Source organism: Prionailurus viverrinus, chromosome C1 (genome assembly GCF_022837055.1).
Source record: "Prionailurus viverrinus isolate Anna chromosome C1, UM_Priviv_1.0, whole genome shotgun sequence".
Lineage (NCBI taxonomy): Eukaryota > Metazoa > Chordata > Mammalia > Carnivora > Felidae > Prionailurus > Prionailurus viverrinus.
The window spans coordinates 111,073,019-111,085,324 of record NC_062568.1 but is presented as its reverse complement, the minus strand read 5'-3'; the positions used below and the strand labels follow the sequence as shown (position 1 = coordinate 111,085,324).

The window sequence follows — 12,306 nt, the reverse complement described above, 5'->3', positions numbered from 1 at the left end:
GGAACTGCATTTACACATAGATTTTAGTACCCTTATCTGACCAACCATAGCCTCACTCCCTACCAAGATCTGAGCTCCAGACTTTTCTTCAAGGAGAAGATGCCCTTCCCTTTCTTTTCCCACCTGAACTGTTCTAACTCAAGCTGAGTGACCAGGACAGCCCCTCACCAGTCTCCTTGGGTTAGGACAGGCAGATGCTACTCAGCTCCCCGCCCCTCGGCAGCCCCACATAGGTGTGTGTGTGACTTCAGTCCATACAGCATACCCAAGGCTTACATCTCTCAAAACTCCTTCCCCTCACCCTGGATCTGTATTCTGCTACATATACCCATTGCAGAGTGATACAGTTTTCTTCTTGTCTTTGCTGTTACCTACCCAGCACCCCAGCATTTTTCTTCTTTTGTTCTTGGAATTATTGCTCTTTCTTTGGGTAACGTCTTCCTGGTACTGTTCATGAAGGTCCTCTGCCTTCGTTTGCTCCAGGAGAGGGCATTGACCCAAGCTGAGCCAATCAGACCTAGATCCTGTACTTGCCTGGAATATGAAAAGGGGGGGCGGGGAGGGTGCTTGACCAAAGAGTAAATAAACTTCAGCTTAATCCACTAAAAAAAGAGTCCTTGGGGTGCCTGAGTGGCTCAGTCCCATTAAGTGTGGGACCCTTGGTTTCAGCTCAGGTCATGATCTCTTGGTTGGTGAGTTCCAGCCTCATGTTGGGTTCTGCCCTGACAGTGCAGAACCTAGCTGAGATTCTCTCTCTCTCTCCCTCTCTCTCTGCCCCTCCCCTGTTGGTGCTATCTCTCTCTCTTTCTCTCTCAAAATAAGTAAGTAAACATGGAAAAAGTTGAAAGAAAAAGAGCCCCTGAAGACACTGGTCTTTTGTTCCTGCTATTTGTATCCTACGTGGCTCAACTGAATATAAAGTTTACACAGTTTAAATAATATAATAATTGACCCATCAAATTATGATACAAATATATTGGAGGATAAGGCCAGGGGAGGTGTGTTGGGTGTGTGGGTGTTGATGGAGGAGTATGTGAAAGAGAGATAACGTCTACAATTTAAAAGTCAAAGAGTAGTAAAGGAGAATTGCTGTTTTTCTAAATAAACTTACGAGTATATATAACTTTGATAAAGCTATGTCCCAAACACAAAATAATTCTTTTGCCACATATGTACATGTATGTAAATTTAAAGTTTATTGTTTGTACCCTGAATATAAGTGTATATATAGTCATATTAATAGCTCTTTTCATTGAAGTATTCTGGGTTTGGTGTCATGCACAGAACGCCTTCCCACTCGAGGTCTATAAAAATGTTAGCAAAAATAGGTTCAAAAGAAATGGTAGGTAATTACTATCCAATTTTGGCAAAACAGTGGAGAAAAGAATGTTCTCATAAAACACAGGGAATATGACCGACTACATTTTCTCTTCAGGGTAACTAGGCAGGAATTAGCAAAATTAGAAATGTGCAAATATTTTGATCTGGCAGTTCCATTTCTGGGACTCTGTAGAGAGGAAAACAAGTGATGACATATTTGTGTAACGCTGTTTCCTGCAGTAGCATTTTTTTTTTTACATTTATTTACTTTTTGAGAGACAGAGCACAAGTTAGGGGGGTGGCAGAGAAAGAAGGAGTCATAGAATCCAAAGCAGGTTCTAGGCTCCGAGCTGTCAGCACAGAGACTGACGCCGGGCTCCAACTCACAAACCATGAGATCACGACCTGAGCGAAGTCGGACGCTTAACCGACTGAGCCACCCAGGTGCCCCTCCCTGCAGTAGTATTTGTGATAATAAGTGTTAGAACCAATTGCATGACCATCAGTTAGAGACTGTTTGAGTAATGACTTATTTACATCAAGAAGGATATTAACTAAAATGAACAGTGCGGGTAACAAAAACACTGATGGCAATGGCACTAGTAAGAGCTAATCTGTACTGAAACATTTGCTACGTGAGAGAAACTGGCTACCTGCTTTCCCTACACATCTAAACTTTGGACAACCCAAGTACTCCATTTGGCTCATTTTACATGTAAAAATGGAGGCACAGAAAAGTCAAGTAACTTTTTTGCACAAGTTAGGTTTCCCATCCAGATCATGCACCTCAGGTTCTCTTGTTCTTCATTTGAGGGATTTATAATATTCCAAATATGCTAAGCTGTAAAAACCAGCCTCAGAAAAGTAGGGAAGATGGATTGCCGGTGTAGATTAGGTATGCTCTGGAGCCCCAAAACTTTGCTCCCAAAGGGGCACTTTTTGCTTGTGGTGCCTGAGGACCAGGGCCATGAATTCAATATCCCGAGTAGAAAGAGGAAAGGCAATGTCGCCAGAAACACAAGCGTCCCTGGGTGGGCTCGAACCACCAACCTTTCGGTTAACAGCCGAACGCGCTAACCGATTGCGCCACAGAGACACCCGATGGAGGTGGCTGTGGGTTGTTGTGAGTCAATTGTATTATATACATAATAGTCTGACGCTCGTGGTCAGAATCTTAGGATTTCCAATCATCAGATAAATGAATAGATATAATGCACATGATATCTCTAGTTAACCCTGCTGTATGGTATACTTGAAAGTTCTTATTAAATAGTTAAGAGTTCTTATCAAAAGGAAAAAATACATTTAAAAAATTTTGTATCTGTATGAGATGATAGATGTTCACCAAATTTCACGATATATGGAAGTCAGGTCATTATGCTGTACATCTTAAACTTCTACAGAACTGTATCTCATTTCAATCTCAATAAAACCGGGGAGGGGGGCGCCTGGGTGGCTCAGTTGGTTGAGCAGCCGACTTCAGCTAGGGTCATGATCTCGTGGTTTGTGAGTTCAAGCCCCTCATGGGGCTCTGTGCTGACCTCGGAGCCTGGAACCTGCTTCGGATTCGCGTCTCCTCTCCCTGCCCCACTTGTGCTCTGTCAAAAATAAATAAATGTAAAAAAGGGTGTTTTTGTTTTTTAAATAAAAAACTGGGGAGGGGGAGGAGTATATTATACATAATCACCTCATTGTACAAACTTACAGAGAAGTTGTCTTTATCCCCTAGCTAGGGCACAGAAGCCTGAGGGCGCAGGCACATTGAGGCCCGGAGTCGTGTGGCCAGTTAAATGTGGGTATACAGACATGGAGCTCCGAATGAGTGCAGAACTCCGACGGTCGAACAACAGGCCCCCAGGTGACAACCGCAGCCTCTCGGTCTGACGTCATCCATTTTCCAGTTCTTTGCTTCACTTCATCTGTCCACGAATCGCCGCGGATCCTGACCGGCGGGCGCGCTCGCGAAGCACCAGAATCGGCGGTGCCTCCACCGCGCTGCGCACCCCCTGCCCTCCCGGGATGCCCCTGATGTAGACTCCATGGGGCAGGGACCTTGGGTTTGCTCACGGTGCAGTCCCTCGCTTACAACATTGCCTGGCAGGGACACGAAAGGCACCAAGAATTTCACCTTGCACTGTCAGTTTTAGTTTTGGAGAATACCCCGAATGGGAAGACGTGAAAGGCAGCCATTCTTTAAAATCTTTATACTCGAAGCTGTTTTAGAACCAGGTCAAGGTCCCGATCGTGGAAACGTCTAGAGGACACAACCTAGAATGTCACTGAGTTCCCCACCCTGGAAGGTGCGGCGGCCTCAGCCTAGGGGACGCCGGTGGGCGCAGGGAGAAAGGTGAACGAGGAAAGCTGAAGAGAAGAAAGCGGGTGGCAGTCTGGAGAGCAAGGAAGAAAGGGCAAAGGGAGGACAGGAGTGAAAAGAAAGCTGAGAGGCACCAACACTAGCGGCTGAAAGAAAAACCAGTTAGAAAACGTTGCGGCTATTGAGGTCAATTAATAGCCCTCAACCACAGCACACCCAGTCGGTGGCGTGCGGTGATGGTTAGTGGTTAGTACTCCGCGATGCGACCCTAGTAACCTTGGCTTGAATCCGAGTTGTGACGTTGTCTAACTCGCTATTTTCCTCTTTAAACAACCCCCCAGTAAAGCCGGAGATATGGTGCGGATTTCCCGCTTTGAAACTGGTGACCGTCGGCAGTTAGATCGGGCTCTCGAGGTCCCCGTGGCGGTGCTCCCAGCCTGAGCCCTCCACCCGCCTAACCTGGGGTAAGGCCGCAGGTCGCCGCGAGCCAAAATCTGCAGCGCCCGCATTCCGCATCCCTATCCCGGCTCCCGCCCTCGCCCCCCAAGGGGCAAGGCAAAGACTGCAAAAGGGCCTGACGGGCTGCGAGAAAGGAAAAAGCGTGCATCTGGAACCACTAACTTTAATTTATGCGTCAGACTCTGAAGAAAAGCATCCAGCATGGTTGGGAAACGAATTCTTAGGAGAAGGTTAGGCAACCGACCTACTATTAAGTAGAAGACATCCCAGCTTTTCATCATCTAGTTTGTTCAGTCCGTAATGTATGGTTTCTGCTGTCTCAATTATCATACAGTGAAACTGCCTTTTTCTTTTGGTACAAATTCTCCATAATTAGAATACATAAATTTCATCTCACCAAAAATCTTAGTGCTATCTTGTTACAGTGTTACAGTCACATCTCCCCGGCAAACATAAGCCCTTGGGATCACTGATCTGTTCATCACTATAGTTCTGTCTTTTTGAGAATGTCCTAAGAATGGAAGTATATAGTATGTAGCCGTTTGAGACTGGCTTCTTTTACTCAGCACAGTGACTTAGGGATTTCTTTAAGTTGTTGTATACATCAAGAATTCCTTTTTATTGTTGGGTATTCCATCCAGTGGGTGAACCACTGTTTTGTCTATCAATTAATCCCTTGAAAGATATTCGATGATTGTACTTTCAGCTCTTACAAATAAAGCCTATGAGAATTCCTGTACAGGTTTTTCTGTGAACATAAATTTTCATTTCTTCAAGGCAGATTGCTGGGATTGTGTTTACTAGATTATATAGTACTTATATGCTTAACTTTATGAGAAACTGCCAAATCTTTTCCAGGGTAGCTGTGCCATTTTGTATTCTCACAAGCAGCATATGAAAATTCTGCTTACTTCTTATCTTAGACACTTGGTACTGTCATTCTAGCAGGTGTATATTGGTATCTCATTATGTTTCAATTTGCATTTCCCTAATGTCTAATGATGTTCATGTGCTTATATCCTCTAGGGAAGTGTCTGTTCCTATCTTTTGCCTTTTTGTTGTTGTTGTTGTTATTGTTTCCTTGTTAATTTTAAGATTTTTTTAATATATGAAATTTATTGTCAAATTGGTTTCCATACAACACCCAGTGCTCATCCCAAAAGGTGCCCTCCTCAATACCCATCACCCACCTTCTCCTCCCTCCCACCCCCCATCAACCCTCAGTTTGTTCTCAGTTTTTAACAGTCTCTTATGCTTTGGCTCTCTCCCACTCTAACCTCTTTTTTTTTTTTCCTTCCCCAAGATTTCTTTATACATCTTGTCGCCAACCTTTTTGTCATCTTTGTGATTTGTTGATTTTTATTCTCTCAATCTGTAACTGTCCATTCTCTCAGCTATTTTTTTAAACAAACATTATTAATTTCAATGAAATACAATTTATTGATTTTTTTTCTTTGACTGGATAGAATTTTTGGTGACATATCTAAGAACACTGCCTAACCCCAGGTCATGAAGACTTCCTTCTATAAATTTTTGAGTTTTACATTTTACATTTAGTCTGTGCTCCATTGTGAGTTAGTTCTTGTATAAACTGTAGTGTAGGTGGAAGTTTCATTCATCTAGATGTCCAATTATTCCAACACAATTTGTTGAAAAGAAAAAAGTCTTCATCAAATTGCTTTTACACCTTCATCAACAATCAATTGGACATATTTCCGTAGTCCTATTTCTGGACTCTCCATTCTATTTAATTGGTCTGTTTGTCTACCCTTTGCTTATTCACAATATATCCCTAACTGTAGCTTTATAGTAAGTCTTAAAGTTGGGTAGTGTTATTCCTATACCTTTATGCTACTTTTACAAAAGTATTTTTAGTTCTTTTAAGGTCTCTCTCTCTCTCTCTCTCTCTCTCGGCCATTCCAGGCCACCAAAATGAGAATCTGTTTATATCTACAAAAAACTTTAAAACTACAAAGACTCTGAATAGAATGAAAACACAACGGCCTTCTTTTCCTATGGTGTCTTCTTGGAGTAGATCCAGGCAGGAAGAAGGGGGAGCCGCGTGGGAGGCGGCGGGTCAGGGACCAAGAATCCCCGGCCAGAATCTCCCTTTTGGGCAGAGTTGAGGGTTTTCCGCACGAGGGCCACGGACTGAAGCACGTATTTCAGGACAACTGCGACCCCCACTGGCCTCAGCAGACTCTGGACTCTTCTGGTAGGTGGTAGGAAAGGAGCCGCGGAAACTGAAATGAAATGGCACCCGACCTTCTGCTAGAACCCACGACCCGAAACTTCAGTGTCACCACCGCCCGGCTGAGGTAAGACACGCCGTTTCGCACGTAAGTTGCCCTCTACGGGAGCAGGCCGATCGGTGCCAGTACGGGACGCGCCGCGCGACGTGCTTCGCGGTGCAGGATTCAGTGGCCGCGGCCGGTGGCTTTCACCCCGAGGTCCGAGGGTGAGCCCGACGAGGGGCGGCGCTGGCCGGGTCTCCTCGCCGTGGCTGCAATGCTTGTGCGGGGCGCGCCGCTCTGGGAACCGGGCTCGTTGGTCCCCGAGTCCGGAGGCGGCGGCGGAGCGCGGGGGACGCGGCGGCGGGAGCGGGAGCGGCAGCGGCGCGCGTGGTCCCCGGAGTTTCCCTCCCCGGCCCGAGGGCAGCGGGAGCGGGAAGGCTCGTGCTCCTCCTCGCGGGGCCTTGGAGCGGAGAGTAAAAGGTGGCCGCGGCTCGGCCCAAAGGGACAGGTTCCACCGAGACTTGAACTCGGATCGCTGGATTCAGAGTCCAGAGTGCTCACCATTACACCATGGAACCGCCGGGGACGCGACCGGCTGCCTCTCCGAGGTGTGCGGAGGCCCTTCCTCCGACCGGCGTTCCCGGCCGCGCCTCCTGCCGGGCTCTGCTCGCCTCGGGGGTCCGAGCTCTGCTCCCCCGCCCGCCAGGGGTCGCCCCGGGCCACGTTCTGCGGCCGCTCTGTCGGCTAGCGTGTCGGGGACCGAGATCGGGTCCCTTGCGGGGGGGGGGGGGGAAGGGGGTGGAATCAGCGAGAGGGATGGGCTTTGGGGGCCTCCCCCGAGTGCACCTGCTCTGCCTGAATTACCAGTTTCCTGCCAGAAAAAAGTGTTCCCTTCCTTTGCTTTGCTGTTGTCTTCTTCCCACTGCCCCGGGAACCCCGGTGCTCCTCGAACCGGACGTGGGGCGTCCTGGGGCTCCAACCCCTGATTCTGTTCCTGATCCCCTCTCCTCCCCGCGTTCCTCGCTGTCTTCTCAGCTTTCCCGCTTGCTTCACCTCCTTCGCTACCTCACTTTCCCCGCTCCCGCCCCGGCACACAGCGCCGGCTATCGGAACACTGGGAAAGGTTGCCACGGTCTGACAGGAAGCAGAGGGAACGTTTTCCATGGACGCCAGAAGCTCGACTGCTTCTCGGCTCAGGACACTTTAGGGTCTTTGCCGGACACCCCGAGCAGTGGAGCGTCCCCAGCCAGCGCTCTAGGTCTGGGCAGCGTGGGCCTTCAGCCGGCTCGAGACCATCCCGGGGCTGGGGCGACTCCAAAGCAAAGAACCTGGGGTCCGGCGCAGCTCACGGCTGGCTGATCAAATCCCGCCAAGTTGAACCTGGAGCACGGGTTCTCTATGGCGCGGGCGGGGGAAAGCCATGGGTCGTCGTATCGCCCCCGTGTGGCCACAGAGCTTCACGCCGGGCCGGAAGCTGCAGGGGCCGGAGATGCCAGAAAATTCACAGAACGAGGCTACTCAGGACCTCGAAAATAAAAAGTCCGACAAACCACCGACTAAAATAGATGTATAGAGAAGAAAACAGGTATGCTTCTCTCTCCTGGCTACAAGCGGGTTTAAAAAAAAAAACAAAAACCACTTAGTGTTTAGGACAGGATAGTCCTCCCAGTTGGAACCCGGGGATCATTGCCAGGCAAAAGACTGAATCATAGAACCCCCAGCCTTCCGCAGCCAGCCCTCCACTTTTTAAATTTCCTGTGGCCCAGAGACTCGGCCAAAGCCCTCCTGCCACCATCTTTGCGCGACCTAACATCTGAGAACCCGGACATTCATCACCCCTGAGCGAGGGAGGGGAGGGTGGACGCTTTGTGTGAGAAAAGAGAAAAAAGGTTTCACCCCTTAGACTGAATGAAGTATGCTAGTCAGATTCAGTGGGGGAATTATAAATGAGCCAGAACTGTAGTGTGTATCCTGTTACCAGTAGTTATTCTTGGGGAAATTAGTGTGGAGGAGACGAATTGAATTTTTCCCCTGTGCATTCTTTTATCATGTCACTTAAAGATAATATATCAATGTGTTCCTTCGGTTTAAAAAAGAAAGGATGAAAATAAGAAAAAATGAAAGAAAGACGCCTCAGATGCCCATGCAGAGGCAGTGTAATTGGGGAGGGAGAAATGAGAGCCTCTTTGGGGAGAGAACTCTGGTGCAGAGTTCTTAGAAGATCCCAAGGGATAAAGCTGGAGCCTCACCCAAGCCAGTTGGGGCAGAGGGCCTTAGACTGAGCAGCATTACCTATAGGCGTGTTGTTTGGGGTTTATCCCCACCCTCTTACTTTCCTCTAAATGGTTCACAAAACCACCTTCCCCCCCTAAGGCTTGTCTGTGTTTCTAAATATAATTTTCCAGGAATGTAAACTCCTTGTCTGATTTGAGGTTGGGAGAATCAAAGCACAACGTGAGCCTGGAATATTTTGTGCTCTAAGATTAGTCGAGACAAGTCAAAAGAAGCCAGCTTGAGGAGCTCCCCTGTCAAATTGAAGACCGTCACAAACTTAGAACAGCAAAAGGAATAATGACTATAATGGATTATAACATATTGAATAAGAAAGGAATCCATACAATATGCATGCAGTAATCACAGAGTATAATCCGTGTAGAATACTTGAAAGATGGAGGAAGGAAGGCTGTACTTTATAGAATAGCAGCTAGTAAATGTGAAAGTAATAATGAGGTTGTTTCCATTAGAGAGTCCAGGCTTATGAGAAATGTTTAACTTTTTTATCTTTTGGGGAGGATCAAAGCTAAATAGGATGACCCTGTTCTTTTGTGTTTACCTCGGGCTTTAGATGTGTTTATATTCTTGACTGAGGAGCATGGTGTAAGTTTTTATTCATAATGGTAAAAAGGCAAAATGTCAGTTGTACCTCACTTCCTCCCTGTAGACAAATTTTCCACCGTAAGTCATGGTTTCATTTTCCTGAGTGCTTAGAAATTTTCTGATTCCATACAATTGTTTTACATTTTTATCTTATTTGACAAGTTTTGTTTGCCTAGCTGTGAAAAAAAATGTTAACCAATGCTCAGAAACATTCTTATTAATATATAGTAATATATAGTTAATATAACAAGATACTAGTTGTAAGTAAGCCTGGGAGTTAACTTCTTTCTGGAAGCTTTATAAAACCTCCGGGGTTGTAATTTATTTTTAGGGGTACACAAAGTCTTTTATTTTCTTAGCTTTAAGGAGATAAAGATTAATAATTATCCAAACCACACCCACCAAGATCTACCTGCTACACCTAAAATTGTATGGTCCTCTTTCCAAGAGAGCCCCCTATTTGTCAGGGTTGCTGGCCTGTAGGAAGGGACGCCTTTCAGTATGTGTAAGTCTGGGATTCCATAAGCTATCCACCAGGTAAGAGGCCATTTTCCTGAGAGGACTTCATAGGCATCATTTCTATAGGTGAAGCATGGCTCTTATTCTGTAGAGTGGGCTGCACACCAAATTTAACAAGATTTGTGGTAAGATCAAGGTTACAATATTATATATTTAATTATGTTCTGGTAGGAAGAGTAAAGATTCTAATTGAATATTTATAAGTAACTACAAGATCATGAAAGTAAAGGAACTTAATAAAGGCACTTCCCAGTATGTTTAACCCTTGTTACCTTATGCTGAGTAGTTTTATAGGCCATTCAATCTGTATTATTTTATGTAGAATCATTCTTAAACTTTTTTGGTGATGAATTCATTTATAATCTGTAGTGAGATTTCCACAGAATGTTTTTTCACTAATGCAAAGATTTAGTTGATGCAAAATGCCATTTAAACAATGTTTCATTCCAGTTTGTATACATAGACTCTGTTAAATTGAGGAGGCAGGGTATAATAAAAAGAAAAGGGGTTTTCTCATGTGGACACTAAAAAGAGAATATTAACCGCGATTTGACAGTTGTTTCGGTCCATTTGTGTTTTGTTGATTTGGGGGTACATAATCTACTTCTGCAAAGTCATCTGCTTCTGGGTAAGAGTTCTGAAAATCCTTGCAGGAATCTTGCTACAAGTTGTAGTCACTTGTACAGCCTGACAAATGTCCACCTGAGGCACTGTGTTAACTTACACTGGGAAGTTGTACCCATGAGTCTGTTTCCTGTACTATTAATAGTTAAGAATACTAGATACAGTCTATTACTGAGGCTCTTGATGTTTCTTTCAGAAGTCTCAATTTCTGATTCATAGTTTGTAGAAAGGCATTGTGTAAGGAAAAGCAGAATCACTGTATAGGATAAGAGTAAAAGGCTCTGGATAATTCTCCATCATAACCAACAATCTCAGCATGGCCAAGAAATACACATAAAACAAATGGATGTGATCAGTGATTACCCTGAGACTTGTACCAGTTAAGCCATTATGTGTACGTCATCCTTGCTAACATAGGGAGTTTGAAAGCATTCATCCTTGGGGTCATACAGATAAAATGACATTAAATCATTCATTCATTCCTTCTCTCTCTCTCACTCTCCCCCTCCCTTTTACCACCCCCCCCACACAACTGCCTCATTCACAGAGCATTAGGCAGTTAGTAAGTTATAGGCCAATAAACTCAACTAATTAGTTGTGAAATCTAATGTGCACTAGCTTTTGAAACCTTAAGAATGAGTGATCCACAATGTTTCCAACATGTCTTCCACTGGTTAAGGAGAGTAGAGTTGACCTTTGAACTGCATGGGTCTATGTATGTGTAATTTTTTCTGATACATGCAAAGTACTATAAATGTATTTTCTCTTCCTTATGAGTTACTTAATACCATTTTATTTTCTCTAGCTTATTTTATTGTAAGAATATAGTATATAATACATTTAACATACAAAATATGTGTTGACTATTGATGTTACTGGTACGGCTTTCTTGCCAATAGTCGGCTTTTAGAGGTTAAGTTTTGGGGAGTCAAAGGTTATACACAGATTTTTGACTGTGTGTGTGGAGTCAGTGTTCCTAACCCCCTAGTTGTTCAAGGATCAGCTGTATTTGATTTCCTCCTTATTTCAGCCTTCAAACTAATAAACTCTGTTATTTGACTAGCTGACCAATGAACATATTTCAAGTTGTCTTTTTCCATTTTTATGCTTGCTTTGGGATCAGAAGCAACATGATTTGCATACACTTAAGCCCAGACAAAGCTTTCATGTTTCTGTTGAACAGTTTCAATTCCTGTGCAAAATACTCTCCCAAAAGGTCAAGATTTTTGACTCTGCCTTGGTTATATTTAACTTCAGCATCCTATTGACAGCATCCCTGGATCTGACAAGGTAAATGTGTGGATTTGTCACCATGAGCTCCTGTGAACAAAAGGCTTCTCTGCATAGTTGTGGTCACTGACATACAGTTCTGCAAGTTCAGGCCATGCTCCTTGGTTCCCAACACACTGCTATACCTACTCATTCGTGGTAATCTTCAACAGCTTCTATATTTCTCCTAGGGCTTTAAAAAATTTTTTTTGTTATTAGTTTTCTTTATTTTTGAGAGGCAGAGAGAGACAGAGCGTGGGGGGGGGGGGTGGGGAGGGCAGAGAGAGAGGGAGACACAGAATCCGAAGCAGGCTCCAGGCTCTGAGCTATCAGCACAGAGCCCGTTGCAGGGCTTGAACTCACGAACCGTCAGATCATGACCTGAGCCGAAGTAGGTCACTCAAGAGACTGAGGCACCCAGGCGCCCCTCTCCTAGGTTTTTTTGAATGTCAATTTTACGTTTTCTTACAGTAGTTGAAACTTCTCATAAAATTGGGTTACATGGCTATAGTATAGCATTGTTATGTCTTTCCATGGCTTCAGATTTCACTTGTCTCTGTGACTTTCAGGACATTTCCAGGAAAATTCAACACCTGAAGGTCCAAACAATGCCAAGCCATACTGACCATAGCCTCGGGCTGCTATCATCTGACCTGTTCACACATTATCCAAACATCATCCCCAAGCTTA

The 12,306-nt window shown here is 45.0% G+C and overlaps 1 protein-coding gene and 2 non-coding genes across 3 annotated transcripts in view; 1 reads left to right on the top strand and 2 right to left on the bottom strand.

Annotated features, from left to right (window-relative positions):
- Nucleotides 1-2,342: 2,342 nt before the first annotated feature.
- Nucleotides 2,343-2,416, bottom strand: TRNAN-GUU (transfer RNA asparagine (anticodon GUU)). Its single transcript has one exon. It is a non-coding gene; the product is annotated as a tRNA-Asn (tRNA).
- A 3,835-nt stretch (nucleotides 2,417-6,251) lies between these two features.
- CHD1L (chromodomain helicase DNA binding protein 1 like) overlaps nucleotides 6,252-12,306 on the top strand; it is a 178,439-nt gene continuing 172,384 nt past the window's right edge. Inside the window, exon 1 of the mRNA XM_047868954.1 lies at nucleotides 6,252-6,411. The gene's annotated coding sequence lies outside the window, so the exon portion shown is untranslated. The remainder of the gene's footprint in view (nucleotides 6,412-12,306) is intronic.
- On the bottom strand, nucleotides 6,834-6,905 carry TRNAQ-CUG (transfer RNA glutamine (anticodon CUG)). Its single transcript has one exon. It is a non-coding gene; the product is annotated as a tRNA-Gln (tRNA).